The sequence below is a fragment of the Zeugodacus cucurbitae genome, chromosome 4 (genome assembly GCF_028554725.1).
Source record: "Zeugodacus cucurbitae isolate PBARC_wt_2022May chromosome 4, idZeuCucr1.2, whole genome shotgun sequence".
In the NCBI taxonomy this organism is placed as follows: domain Eukaryota; kingdom Metazoa; phylum Arthropoda; class Insecta; order Diptera; family Tephritidae; genus Zeugodacus; species Zeugodacus cucurbitae.
This window is the reverse complement of record NC_071669.1, coordinates 58,585,001-58,599,209: the sequence shown is the minus strand read 5'-3', so window position 1 is coordinate 58,599,209 and position 14,209 is coordinate 58,585,001. Positions and strand designations below refer to the sequence as shown.

General features: G+C 36.2%; 1 protein-coding gene across 1 annotated transcript in view; it reads right to left on the bottom strand.

Annotated features, from left to right (window-relative positions):
- The window catches only part of LOC105220860 (mucin-4), a 111,300-nt gene that overhangs the window by 77,952 nt on the left and 19,139 nt on the right, over positions 1-14,209 (bottom strand). The gene's annotated exons all lie outside the window — the stretch shown is intronic.

Sequence of the window (14,209 nt, the reverse complement as noted above, 5' to 3'; positions counted from 1 at the left end):
GGCCATACCGGATATGAAGTAACCGGAACCGGAAATACACCTGACACCAACTTAAACCGGATGTCGACCACCGGAAACCGGAAGCGGATGTTCAGCCCATGACTTCCGCTTCCGGTCATCGGTATCCGGTTTAAGTTGGTGGCAGTTGGATATCCGGTTCCGGTTACCTCATATCCGGTCTAGCCACTTCCTTCCCTCAAGGTACATCCTGTGCCCCATATATGAACGTGTGTTCATACATATATACACCCACCGGCCGCATTCATACGTACGCGCATACATATATGTCCATATGTATTTCTGCAAACATACATATCTACATGTACCAGGGATTTTTTCCGGCATCCACCTGCTGCACATTTATGGGCGCCTAGTACAAATCGGCAAAATGAAGCTTTGCAAAATCACAGATTTTCGCGCTGCGCTGCCCAGGAGAGCAGAGCAGAGCCTTAGTGTGGAGCATACCAATTGAATGGTCATAACTCCGGTAAACCTGAACCGATTTTGATGATCTTGGTGTCATATGAAAGGGAATTTTCTCTGCTATAATACTAGCATATCCAATATAAAGTAATATTCATAAAAACTAGCTATAACACCGGTATTGTATATAATTTTCACTTGGAAGAACAAAATAGACGCGAAACTTTCAAAAACCACACAGAAGTCCTCATGGAGAACCCTGCTGTACTTCCCTGGGACAAACTAATTATTATTGCCATATTTATGTAATAAAATATTTTTTTATATCGCAATTGTGCAGTGGCAAATTGTGAAATGGAAAATCAATTAAAGCATTAATAAATAAACGGATTAAATGCAAATATAAAGTCAGCAAAAGACTCAAAATAAATATTGAAATGTCGCTTTTAAATACTTTTCGTTTGTATTGGCGTGAAAATCCATTTATTCCGCTTCAGTTTACATTACGCCGCACATTTGAGGCTCCTCTAGGCAACTGAAAGCCTTCAAAAGTGTGAGTAAACTGTTTGTAGGGAAATTGAAGTTTGCTGTTCGTGGCGCATTGCAGCGTAATCAATTTATAAAAATTGAAAAAAAAATTGCGGAATTTTTTTTATATAGTACATATTCATACATACAACCATACATACTTACGGTATCAACGATGAAGTGAGAAATGAAATCAGCAGAAGTTGTCTGCACGTGATTTTTATTAAATGAACTTTTCAATAAACTTTTGCACACAACGGTACAATATTAAACTTTGTGCGCTTTTATCGTATTTAACGGCATTCCGTCGTTTTATCTCTCTGCCGATTGGGTTGGAAACATTGCTGACGGGCGAATTCTATGTGGCGCTTCAAACATTTAAAAACAAATATAACCATAACCATATATATATCAGTATGTCTGTAAGCTGGTAAGTAAGTTGCCAGTAGCTTTTGGTGGGTAGTCATTGCATACATAGGTGGAGCGCGTGTGGGCGCCAACTCGTGTCGCTGGCAAGAATGCTCGCTTAAGTGGCGTCATTGTCATTTTTGCTATCATAGCGGAAACTATGATATCCAATTGGCGTTCATTGGCGTTGAACTCGTCTGTACGCGCACTCACTCTTCATTTTCGCCAGTATTGAATTATTATTATTATTGCGCGCTGCTTTATTTTCATAATTCTATTATATTTGTTTCCGCTTTACAGCGAGCGACAAAGCGCTTCGTGCGCAAAATTGTGTGGGTCGACACTGAATGTAAAAATATGAATATGAATGTGTGATGGGTACTTAGTCTGCAAATATATTTTATGGTTCATTGTAACACCATTGAAGTGGTTGGTTTTTGACAGGTGTCGCTTTTTGAGTAATTCGCAACTAAATTGAAATGTTTCAGTTAAATTGACAGGTAAGCGCTTTTTGAGTGTTTTAGAAGTGGATTTTATTAAAAGCGAAATAAAAATACAAATAAAACAATTTCATTGTATAAATATTTATTTATATACTTGTTGGAGTAAACATTTAGAATTTTTTTAAATTTGCTTCTGACACACTAAAAGTTAAAAAATGGTATAAAAGTAGTAAATTTTGCTAAAAAATTATAATTTTACATATAATGCCTGAAATTCAAAATTCAATATTTTATTTAGTTTAATTAATTACAGTTTTTTATTACGATTTTATTGAAAAACTGCTCAAGCGCCTAAATATAGGCAACTTTTATTTACAATATTTTTCTAGCATACTTTGCGGCGTCATTAGATTTACTTCATTAAAATATTACGATATTTTTTAGTGTTTCAATCGGGATTTAATTATATTTTTCGTGATCTCCTCGGTATTCCACGACTAAACGGGGATTCATAAAAGTTTCAGGCAGTTTTGGAAAGCCTGACGGCAATACTTACGGGTGTATGGCGTTGCCAGCGGAAAAACTACTGAAATCGGAAATAAAATGTTCTATAAGCAAATATTTCAACGGAATGTCCACACTGATTTTAATCCATCAAAAGTTTGGTTTTGAACAAATTCAATGAACTAACATTAATTACATGGACAAGTCTCACGGCTACAGTTTGTCGACCTACGGTACAAGGAACCTGAACAAACGAAAAATGTTTGTATTTTCTCAGGTTGGTGAGCGTGTTTTCTACAATTTGTTAGCTCTCCAAAATAAATTACTAAATTATATATTAGGTTGTCAAATATCCGTCCGCCTTTTTGTCTTTTGAATTTCCCGACTATGTATAAAGCGTTACAGAGCTCGTATCTAGCAATACTACACATCTTTGAAAGGTCTTGACATAACCTACAAAACGATGTTATGCCTGATTAGTTTGGATATTGCGTTCCACAGTTGTAGACGCGTAAACATGGAGTTCACTAACGCCGAAATTCGCGTTATTTTAAAGTTTTGCTTCGTTAAAGGAAATCGGCTAAAGAAATTCCCGACACTTTTGAAGCGGATGGTGACTGGCGACGGAAAATGGATCACATACGACAATATCAAGCGAAAACGGTCGTGGTCGAAAACCGGTGATGCGTCCCAAATAGTGGCCAAACCGGGATTGACGGCCAGGAATGTTTTGCTGTATGTTTGGGGGTGATTGGCAGAGAATCATCCACTATGAGTTGCTCCGATATGGCCAGACGCTTAATTCTACCATCTATTGTGAACAACTGGATCGCTTGAAGCAGGCGATCGACCAGAAGCGTCCAAAATTGGGCAACAGGAAGGGTGTAGTGTTCCACCAGGACAACGCCAGATCACACACTTCGTTGATGACTCGTCAGAAGCTACGGTAGCTCGGATGGGAGGTTTTATCGTATCCACCATATAGTCCGGACATAGCGCTAAGTCATTACCACCTGTTCCTGTACATGGCGAAAGCCCTTGGTGATGTAAAGTTGAACTTTGGAGATATTTGACAACCTAATATATATGCGAACATAAATTCTTTCAATCAAACTTGATTTGGGTTTCAAGGGGATTATTTAGCCGAGTTTTTCAACTAGCCGACCCACATAAAGTTTATTTAGTATCCATATCCTTAACTGCTTATGAGGGCACTCGTACTGCACCAATTAGAAATCGACACTTGAAATTCGCAGTTGAAAATACCTAAATACACAATATCTGCTTTAATATCACTTTTTCGAAATAACGCTCAATGAAGGAAGGCGGCCACAGAGGACACCATAAAGCACTCAACAGCGGACAAATGCAATGCAATAAAATAGAGCAAATACTATACACGAGGGGGAATATAAACACAAATAACCCAAAAGTATTTGTATTTGCAGCAATTTGTCGTTGAAACCAATGGTCAAGTACGAGCAAATAAATTCACACATAAAATACATGGAAACATATATACTTGTTTATACATATGTATGTATGTACATATCTAGTTGTATGAGTGTTTGTAAATGCTAAAGTTTTTGCACATAAAATGTGATGAGCCAACAAACAAATCGAACATGGTGCTTAAAATAAACAAATAAACACTCAAATTGAACGAAATATACAGTTCCTGCTACATTCATTCATACATACATATGTACATTTTTGTAGGTATGTGTAACAGTAATTAGACATGCATGCTGCAGTTAACGGAAATAATATTAAAACGTTTCATATTGCTCTCTATCGGGGGTGATTGCTACAACATACCTACAAATGTACATATACACCCAACAAATATTTGGTAACGGTAAATTATTTCCTTGAAAAATTTAATTTCTCGCCTATTAGGTATACCAGACCCTTACTGTTATATCACATTCTTGAAGAGGCAATTCTATACACTTCGAGGCAAATGTCGAATTGGAACGCCCTCAAAATATCTATGGCGCCCAGATATAGAAGCAGATGATTACAGATCAAACTGAAATGGACCAAAGTCCATTACAATTCTATATAAGAGTAACTAAAGAAAAGGAAGCTAAATAGGAAACTTTGAGACGAATCCATCACTTCCTGATCGAAATAGTTGGCACTGTCAGATCCAGAAACCGTGGCCTAGTTCTGGTCATCTGTTTTTATTTGAAGCTTTTCATGACTTTAGATGTTATTATGTTAAATCAGTGATCTCTCTCAAGCGACCTCACCTCTTGAGTAGCAAATCTATATAAAGCACTTGAGATCCAGAAGTCATGTTTTGTAGAGAGCAAGAGTTTCAACAACACCAACAATGTGAGCCTCGAAATCCAGCGCAGAATCACTCTTGCCAACAGGTGCTACTATGGACTGAGTAGGCAATTGAACAGTAAAGTCCTCTCTCGACGAACCAAAATCAAACTCTACAAGTCGCTTATCATTCCCGTTCTGCTTTATGGTGCAGAAGCTTGGACGATGTCAACATCAGATGAGACGACTCTTGGAGTTTTCGAGAGAAATGTTTTGCGTAAGATTTATGGTCCTCTGAACATTGGCAACGGCGAATACCGCAGACGATGGAACGATGAGCTGTACGAGTTATACGACGACATTGACATAGTTCAGCGAATAAAAAGACAGCGGCTACGCTGGCTAGGTCATGTTGTCCGAATGGACGAAAACACTCCAGCCCTGAAAGTGTTCGATGCAGTACCCGCCGGAGGAACCCGAGGAAGGGGAAGGCATCCACTCCGTTGGAGGGACCAGGTGGAGAGCGACCTGGTTACACTTGGAATCTCCAACTGACGCCGAACTGCGAAGGAAAGTGAGGAGTGGAGCGCTCTCATCGATTCGGCTATAACCGGCTAAACGGTTGAACGCCAATCACATACATACAAGAGTTTCTAACATCAATAATTGCACAAATCTACTCCTAAGCATTTTCTATGCCTTTTTAAAAAAATTAGATCGAAATGAGTTTTAGAATCTGGATAAAATTCAATCTAGAACCCCTTATTTTCTATATTCAAGAAACCACCTACAACTTTTCTGAGGTTAAGCACTAACTATCAGCCAGAACACCTTAACCTTACTTTATAACTGACACAGTCTGTAGATGAGGAGCTAACGGATTATGAAAATATTATTGCTATTTTTCTATAACCGCACCTCCTGTATGAACTTTCTTCCAATATCTTAAGCTCGGACTCAGTTTTCTATGCTAGAAGCGCTCTAGGAAGTTGCCATACATTTCTTCTACTTATTGGAAATGACTTCCAGATGGTTCTTAGATATTGTCAAATACTAACAAAGAATCTAATACCCGTGAAGGGACTCAGGAATCCACTTTTTCTAACCTAATGACATTAAAATCATTCCAAATCACATAACACGCTGGGTATAATAAAATGTGTGGTTAATGCGTTTGCCGTAAAAACCTCTTCTTACATATCTACATTTGTATTGAGATTAAATAAACAAATAAAACTGGAAACATTTTGACAGCAGCCGACATGTGGCACACAGTTTCTCCCTCTCCGAAAAATAGCCACACGATACCCACCCTCATCACCACGCAATAATTAGAGCAATCGAAAAACACTGGTTTGAAGCAAATACCCACATCAACAAGGGGATCACTTCAACAAGCGGAGGGTTTAAGGGCGTATTTTCCGATAAATGCTACAAAATGAGTACTTCAGTTAACGCTGAGGCTATTAAGTGTGCCCACACATCCATTGGGATTGGGTAGTCCTGCTATTGATGTGGGTGTTGCTGTGCATTATTGATTTGTTACAACAACTATTGAGCTATTGAGTGGTCCATTATTTGTTGATACACTCTTACAAACATTAATCTTTCTAGTTGAGTGTGCATTTCAAATTGATTTCGTGCATTGATCTAAGTATTTCAATCTGAAATGCCATGCCACATCGCCACATGCCACATTGCCACAAATACACACACTCCCATCATTTGTACTTAGTTCCTTTCATCCCTGTTGATGCTTCACTTAAAGTCTTTCCTAACGGATTTGCGCTAAATAAAGTTTATATCCGAGTTGGCATTAACTACATTTACAACTACACATACTAGCTAATACCTATGGTCTCTTTGTTTATATGTATCCAGTGTGTATATCTCCTCTGGCGTAATTTCCTATCAGCTGCCATTCACCAGCCAAGGCGAGCGCTCCATTTACACTATTCAACACTTTGGTGTCCTTACTCTGTTCGCCGTTTCCTCTTTATACCACTTCCTGTCTTCCCTTGTCCTCGTCTATCAGCGCAATCTAGCTCTCCACAGCTGTCTGCCACGACAATCGTCGCTGAAAATTCTCAGCTTTCTTGCTTGCTAGCAAGTCTGTCAGCAGTCAGTTGTCAGCATTATTTGAGTATTCCCTTCGCATGTCAGACAATCGCAGACAGACAGACAGACAGTTACTTCAGTTCACACATACATACATACATATATGTGGATATTATGTAATGCAGTATGCTTAGCTTGTCGGCGCATTCGTGTGAAACTTTTATTTTAGCTCAGCAGAAAAGTTGTCCACACGACAAGGAAGGCAGTGTTCCTCGCACTTTGAACACAGGCGCATATGGCACATTGTCATTTCGCATTTTCATTCCCATTCGGTGTACGCGTATGTCTGTCTGTCTGTCCGCATGTCTGCCTGTCAGCAATTGTCAATTTTCGTTTTGACTGATATGTGCAGACACACGGAAGCATAATATGCACATAAATTGAATAAAATTAAATAAATAAAATAAAATGAAGCATAAATGTTATTAGTGCAAGCTCTCACTATTCAGACACACTGTTCGATATGTTTTACATTGACAGCGGGCGCTTGCTGATTGTTTAGTAGAATAAATAAGCCATATGTTAACTGAATGCTATTTTGGTCTGTGCTTTGTCATGAGCTGTCATATATTTGTTGTTGTAATATGCATTTGTTGCTTGTAATTTCATGAAATAAATATTAATTATGCTATTGACAAATAAAATGTAACAACTTGAATTGTTCTTGAATCTCCATTTCTGTCATGACATTACTATTTTTGTCATTTCGCAAATTACAACAATAATTCAGCGGAAATTTAAATAAATAAATTTAAATTTTTCACGGAAACGTCAGAATATTTAAAAGAAATTATGCCTATTTAGATAAAGTTATAAGACTGTTCCATCATATCATCAAAATATAATCTGGATAATACTAAAATTATCGATTATAAATAATTATAAATAGTATGGAGTAGAATTTCGACGAATGGAGTTAATTTAAAACAAAGAAAAAACGTTAACTTCGGCTGTACCGAAGCTAATATACCCTTCACAGGTATATTTCTTTTAGTAACTATGTGTTTAAGCAAATCTAAAGATGTAAGAAAAAGTAATTAAAAAACGAAAGAAAACACTTCACTAATACTTTTTAGCCGGGTTGTTTGTTAGAAACATTAAGGTTATATAATTTCTTCGGAGATTATATTATTACTATAATCTATATTACCTTAAGCAGTAATCCATGTAAAATTTCGTGAAGATACCACGTCAAATGCGAAAATTTTCCATACAAGCCATTGATTCCGATCGTTAGGTTTGTATGGCAGCTATATGATATAGTGGTCCGACAAATGAGCAGCTTCTTGAAGAGAAAATAACATCTGCGACATTTCAAAACGATATCTTAAAAACTGAAGGACTAGTTCGTATATATACAGACGGACAGACAGACGGACATGGCTAAATCGACTCAGCTCAACATACTGATCATTTATATATATACTTTATAGGGTCTCCGACGCTTCCTTTTGGGTGTTACAAACATCGTGACAAACAGGGTATGACAGGGTATAATGACGATAGCCTTCTTTATTGGCACCTACTAAAGTTCGAAAGAATCCATTGCATTAGATACACCATTTGAAGAATTTGGGATAGCCATTTGAAAACCTTAAAGCTATACCAGTGTGGCACTTTCTAAACATCGATTTTTTTTATTTTTTGCTTATTCGATAGTTTATATTTTCAAAAATATCCTGTGAAAACGGTAAGATCGTATCTTGAATCGTTTTTGAATAACAGCATTCTAAAGAGCGACCGCTCGCAGATAGTATAAGCCGTCATAGTCGAAACTTTTAATGCGTTTTTCTCGAAACGACATTTTTAAAAATTGCTGACATCATAACTCAACTAGATATCAACCGATCTACTTAAAATTTAAACTATGTATTCTTGAATATATTTACTATATAATGACTACTACGTTTTGTTGAAAATTGCCAATATGGCATTAATAAAACGACAATTTTTTACCTAAAAAAAGAAAGTTTTTTCAGAACTATGCCATTATGTAAATTTTTGATATTTTTTCAAAAATAATAGATAGTTGTATAGGATATAACTTCAACATTAATAATATTTTCGAATTTTTTTGTTTCAGCTACTCATTCGGCCTAAATCATGTCAGCAGTTGGGGAACTTTTTTTGGCACCTCACAAGACAGCACATAACTCTGTTATTTTTTCCATATTTTTGTAAAAAAAAAAACTTGAAATATAGCACAAAATATGCCTTATTATGTCCAAAAAATTGCGAAACATTTAATCGAGTACTTTCTTAAAAAAAAAAAATCACGAAAATCGCCTAACTTTCATGGGTTCACTAGTATAGCGCTTAAAATGCCGAGAGCTAATAAAGAAGTACTCACCACAGTTCGAGGTTCGTGTGAGATATAATCACTGTAGCTGGTTACAGTCGAGCATATTACTGATGGCTTTAGATTTCGTGTTGTCTAGTTTTTATGTGAGTCTAGTCGTCTGTGAGTTCGAAGGAATCCTCTGCTTAAGACATACCATTTGAAGAATTATGCAAAGCCACTTGAAATCCTTAAAAGCAAATGTTTCTATTATTGAGATCCCACCTCATTTCTTTGGACTACTCGTAGACTAGTGAGCAGACTTTGAGTTGGTCTTATTATACAGTTGAACTTCCATAACTCGAACTTCTATACTCTATAACTCGAAGTTCTCCTTTACTCGAACTCTTGAATTGACAATAGAATACAAATTTCATACAAATTACCTTCCATAACTCGAAGTCTCTCCAACTCTAAGTCTTTTTGTGGATTATGGTGATTCGAGTTAGGGAAGTTCTACTGTAATTTATTATTATATACTCAGAAGTCAAATTTCAGTGGATTTAGACCAGAGATGTCTAACATATTTCAACTCTTAGAAATGATCCGATTAGTACGGTTGATGTCCCAGAACCTATTATATTTATATCTATGGCTGTTTTCAATAGCAAGCAAAAAAAAGGAAAATAAATAGAGAAAATTTGCTGAAGCGGATTTTGGGAGATCCGAGAAAAAAGCTCCGTAAGACTGTAATTATGGATTTATGGTACGAATATTGCGTCAATATCGTTTAGCGAATTTTATTTCGGCTTCTACGTTCTCCAAGACAGGTCGTTCGAATCTATGCAGATTCGTCAGCTTCAGTGTTAACAGTATTAGCAGAGTAAGATTCGGCTTCCAATATATTAGCAAAGGAAATTGGCAGTTAAATAAATAAACGACTGGCGCCAATTAAGAAAAAGTTCTGGATCGATTAAGTTGCAAATTATTTGGATGAAAAAGTTATGTCATGACTATAAACAGAAGAATGGTTTTAGTAGAAAATCCTTTATAGAATTCATAAAGAATCACGCTGAGCAAATTTTAAAGCTGAATCCATAAAGAAGGAAAATTTTTGAATCTAAATTAAACAATTCTGAAATATATGAAAAACTCAATATATACAATTTGACACTGTTCCAAATACCGCAACACAAAACAAATTTATATTGAAACTATTCCAATTCATGCTGACATTCCCTAAACTATATGTGTGGCGCATTTATGTAAAGAGACGCCTGCTGATAGTATATAGATGTACCCATGTAATCACTTAACGTCTGTTGCCATAAGTTTACGGAAACTCCTTCTCGTTTTTCTACACTTCATTTTACATAAGCGGTCTTTTTATCTATGTATGCTCTGCACGCGACATGCTTTTGCCACATGCCGCATTATAAGAATGTCAATGCCACATTGCTGGCAATGACCGCAAAAATTTATCTATAGCGCTGAATGCATAACTGTAAATACTTAGTAAATGTACATACATACATTGGTCTGATCAAAAAGTGTCTGAGGGGCCGCTTTTTTTACATAATTGCATACAAAAACACATGCGAAGAGTTAGACCGCGTCTGTCCCAGTTACTGCAGCCAAAAAGTTGTTAAACGTCGGCCATTTTAAAGAAAAGCGAAACAAAAGTGTTTGTGGAAAATGCAAAACGGAGGTGCCATAATGTAACGCTGTTCCGTTTCCGGCAGTGTAGAATGGTATGTATAAGCAAGTACCTGAACATCTTTGAAAACTATGAAGTCTAACTAAGTGTTTAGCTATGTCTGCATGTAAGAAGTATTATATGTAAGCATATGTATACTGCCATTATTTTACTCGCTAGTGTTATGGCATAAATTCAGTTTTTCTGCAGAGAAAATGAAATTCAGTTCAGCGCTGGAGACCACTGACCTGTGCCAGCATATTTATTTGTAGAAAAAACTGTATATAGTCTACAACAACAACAATAATACACCCATTACACCATGAGTCTATCATTTCTCTGTAATTTTTTCTTTTTTCTCTCTCTCCCTTCTCTCTCTCAGCTATTAACCATGCTTTGGGTCCTTGACATTTTTCACCATTTCTAAATTATGTCTCTCAGCTCTTACGCAATAATTGCACCATTCGGACATATGTTATGTCATGCCAGCAGCATTGGTTGTGCCCAAACATAACTGTAAACTTTTTACATACATTTATGCACTTTTTGCCATTCAGCAGTCACTAGGCATATTGGCCATTGGCCTCAATATTGCCGCAACTCATTTGTTTTGACCCTTTTCATGCTATTCACCAGTTGCTGTTTGTTTATTTTCCGGTAGCATAGCTCATCGATAATTCGTTAGAAGGTGGGTTTGAATGTTCTCTTGTCAGTTTTTTGCCCATTCACAGAGTAAATGTACCTTTCGAAGTTGGCAAAGGGATATTATATAATAAATATAGTATTTTTTAATATTAAAGGCATTTACTTATATATTAAAGATTCACGTCACTGTTCCATCAAACTACCCTCGTAGCTATCGAAGTAATTTAGTCTACAGCATAGCATAACTACTAGGAAAAACACATGTCGCTGGCGCCCTTTTAGCGCGCCTTTATGCAATTATTGTTGTTGTATTTTTTTATACAATTCATACTCTTTCCTGTTTTCACATATGTCTTTGTGCTTTTATTGCCCATTTCCGCTTCCGTTTTTGTGGCAAGTTGCCACATATGCTGCGGTGTCTCTTGGCCACTGCAGTTGCCACTGCTTGTTTGTGGCACAACACAGTCGGATATGTGGCTGCCATGCTATAAATAACTAATTTCGTGTGTTTTTTAATGTTTGGCGTAAATATTTCTGGTGTAATTTGGGTAAATAAAATTTTTGGAAAAATTTAGCAATACAAGGTGGGAGAAAATTAAAAGAATTGGGTTAGAAAAAGATTTAAATAATTTCTAAATTTGCAGAATTAAGCCCACTTCATGTATTCAATGCTAATCATTCCATACTAAATATATATTATATATAATTCTTGTATATTCAAATTTTGAACTTACGTACTCGTTTTCACTTAGCTTTAACTCGTTGTAGTGGTATTTCAGTTAGAATACCACTGCCTCTTCAACTTCATATATTTAATCTTCACTTACCTGAAAGAGAAGATAATATCAAATATTAATTATGGAGGTTATTTAAAAAATCCTCAAAATCTACGATACCAGAGACAATATGAACTTATCTATATCAGCTCGAAAAAAATACCAATGAGTTTGGTTATAAAGAAAAAAATTTGAATTAAATAAATAATTTTTTACTTAGAAAAAAAAATTGAAAGTAGACCTAATTTTACCTCTTAAAATGTCTTATATTAAACATACTTCTTTAACTATTAATTGTAGGTTCTTAACTCGTTTCGACCCCACTATGGTTCAAACTTCTTTTTACATTATTTTTAAAGGGGATAAGATTACACTCATGGGTGTTTCTTAAACTTTAAGGTTATATCAAAGAATTCAGCTTTATTATAAAGATAAGGGTTTGCCATTGTGTTTCAAAAATGACCGCAAGTGGTGACCATCGCATGTTTTAGTTTGATGCAAAGTTCATTAGAAAAGTTCGTTTAGATAATTTTTGAGGAATATTTCTTTTCGTAGAAGGAGGCATCTACATAAACGCAAGCTTTTTGCTAGAATTTCATGAAACTTTTGTTTCTTTTATTTAACCACCAGAATATGTAAAATTTTTTTGAGCTGCATCAAAAGCACATCGAAGGTTATCATGACTGTAACCGTCGGAACAGAACTTACTAATTTATACACTATGACAATATTAGAGCATTACACAAGAACATAAACAGTCTGAGTTGTTGCCTTTATTAATAACAACAAAATTTGCAATTTTTCCAACACTGCGAAGAAATTGCTTCGAAAACTCCACCCCATCCACCACTCATTAACGCATCAAACGGCGAAAGAACCAAAGAGGTATTGTAAGCTATCGAAAAGCATAAAATTTAAGGTGATTTATTTTTGTTCTTGTTGTTGCTGAGCAATGTTGTAAAAGTCATGTACAAGTTAAAAGTCAACTAAAACAACAGCAACTACAAAAAGGACCAAAACAAAAGCGTTAAAGGCAACAATGTTCTGCGGAAGTCCGTGTCAGCAGAGTCTGTGGTATCAGCAAAGTCACAGCTGTACTGTTTGCAACACCGCTGCTTTGGAGGTGCGGCAGACAGACATTAATGCCGTCGCAACAATAACAATAACACAGTGTCAAAGGATGAACAATGGCCGTGTCAGTCTGCGTTGGAGCAATAAATGCAAAAATCAGAACAATGCCAATTGCAGCAGCCAAAATAATATGATAAAGTGCAGTGAAGCGCCACAAACAATAGACGGTGAGGCAACAACACGGTACTGGTCTCAGCTGGAGCGCTGGCTGCAGAGAATGATTGTGAATTTCAAGCTGAAAGGTAGTGTAGCATTTAAGGATGATAACTGTAGTGGGTATGAGTTGCACTCTGTGGCTCCTAGTGGCACTGTAGTTACTTGCAACACCCGTTGTCATGAGCTGTGGCACATCATTTACGCAATGAAGTGTGATGGGTGCAAAATTGAAAGTCATCAGTGGGTTGGCAAGCGTTAGACGAAAGAGGCAGATTCATTTAATGAATGCTTAATTGAATGAGAATGATAGATAGGGGTCTATACTTTTGGCTGTACTTTGATGTCAGTCTGACGTTGCTCATACGCCTAGTGGGCAAGATGCTTTCGTGCTTTGAAAACCAATTAAATTGTATAAGCTTTAAGAGTGGTGAAGAGGCTATATTGGGTGGGATTTTGTTTCCGTCTTGAAAAATATTTATAAGAATAAAGAGGCCCAAATGAAGAGTTAGGGATGTTAAAATTTAGTTTTTAGAAAACATGGATAATTAGATAAAAAAAAAAAAAAAAAAAACAACTACAACAAATTATGAGAATTACTGTGAAGAATCATTGAAGGATTTGAAGGAAGACTAAGAAGATCTCATATGATAAGAGACGTTTCTCTGTAGTTTATATGACTAGGCTATGTTACTAGACTTCAATATAAAGTAAATGCCTCATACCAAGGCAAACAGAAATGTACACCAGAAATAAACACCAGAGAAATAGAGAAGTTCTACTAATAATCTAGCTAATATATAATAATATATGTATATACATAACTTGAAAT